The sequence below is a fragment of the Otolemur garnettii genome, unplaced genomic scaffold (genome assembly GCF_000181295.1).
Source record: "Otolemur garnettii isolate 467f Iridium unplaced genomic scaffold, OtoGar3 scaffold00090, whole genome shotgun sequence".
In the NCBI taxonomy this organism is placed as follows: domain Eukaryota; kingdom Metazoa; phylum Chordata; class Mammalia; order Primates; family Galagidae; genus Otolemur; species Otolemur garnettii.
In genome coordinates this window covers 5,184,474-5,185,357 of record NW_003852485.1, presented here as the reverse complement: position 1 = coordinate 5,185,357, position 884 = coordinate 5,184,474, and positions in this window count along the sequence as shown.

Genomic DNA, 884 nt, shown 5'->3' with positions numbered 1-884 from the left:
CCCTTCCCTTCCCTTCTTCCCTTCCCTTCCCTTCCCTTCTTCCCTTCCCTTCCCTTCTATTTTCTTTTCTTTCGTCTTGCTCTATCACCCTGGGGAGAGTGCTGTGGCATCATAGCTCACAGCAACCTCAAACTCCTGGGCTCAAGCAACCCTCTTGCCTCAGCCTCCCAAGTAGCTGGGACTACAGGTGCCTGCCACTGCTAGTTTTTCTGTTGTTTTTAGGGATAGGGTCTTGCTCTTGCTCAGGCTGGTATCAAACTCCTGAGCTTAAGTGATCCACCCACCTTAGCCTCACAGAGTGCTAGGATTATAGACATTAACCCCCATGCCTGGCCAATCATAGTCTTTTTATAAAAATATAATTATTCCTTAAAATAATATCATGATTCTTTCCATGTTCAATGGCATATGAAATATATAAATTATGAGAAAAATATGTATCTAAATCTAACAAATATTACACTTTTCCTTTTAAATTATAATTATTTCCAAATACTTAAAACTTATCCCATATTTCCTTGTTCTGCCTTGGAGAAAAACATTCTCTTACTCATGATTGGCCCTTCAGTTGTTAAAGAATCTCAAAGTTTACTCTCCTCTTTTAAATAACAGAAAATCTGGTCATTTCTATTCTGTCCATTCAAAATACACTAATACATACTGTCTCCTGCAATTAGTCTACTCTGAGAACTGGGAAATTGAAATGAGAAAGAGCTACAACTTTTTCATGTAAGGAAAGGATAAACCAACTTTGATATACACATTTCTTCTAAAAGAACCAAAAAAAAAGGAGTCATGGAGGCAAGAGACATGTCCCCACACAAAAGACACAGATAACTGTACCCAGGCTCCTTTCTCACAAAAATTGTAAAATAATACATTTA